The sequence below is a fragment of the Amblyomma americanum genome, chromosome 6 (genome assembly GCF_052857255.1).
Source record: "Amblyomma americanum isolate KBUSLIRL-KWMA chromosome 6, ASM5285725v1, whole genome shotgun sequence".
Lineage (NCBI taxonomy): Eukaryota > Metazoa > Arthropoda > Arachnida > Ixodida > Ixodidae > Amblyomma > Amblyomma americanum.
Genome location: NC_135502.1, coordinates 149216374 through 149216877, shown reverse-complemented (window position 1 = coordinate 149216877; position 504 = coordinate 149216374).

The following is a 504-nucleotide window of genomic DNA, read 5'->3' as shown; positions in this document are numbered from 1 at the left end:
CTCCGGAATAATTTCGACCACTTGGGGATCTTTAACGTCCACTGACATCGCACAGCACACGGGCGCCTTTGCGTTTTTCCTCCATAAAAACGCAGCCGCCGCGGTCCGGGTAGAACCCGGGAACTCCGGATCAGTAGTCGAGTGCCCTAACCACTGAGCCACCGCGGCGGGTAACACTGGTATAGATAAACTTGCGATTTTAGTATTTTCGCCGCCTAATCCATGGACCATTGTATTTTAAATGGCAGGCAAATTCTGAATGTGACCTGTGCACTTGTAAGCGCATTATTCACTGCTAGTTCAGTAATTGATGGGGTATGGAGAATTGGGCCGAAAGAGCGGCTCTCAAGCGCGTGGTGTGACCTTCGATTTCAGTTTTTTCTATGAATAATGAAAAAGCACCCAAGGGCAAGTGCTGGCGTCCCAACTCGCCGCTTGCCTGCCACCGACAAAACTATCCGACAGGATTCTGCTCGCGTGGACCCATTGAAGAAGACGAAGAAA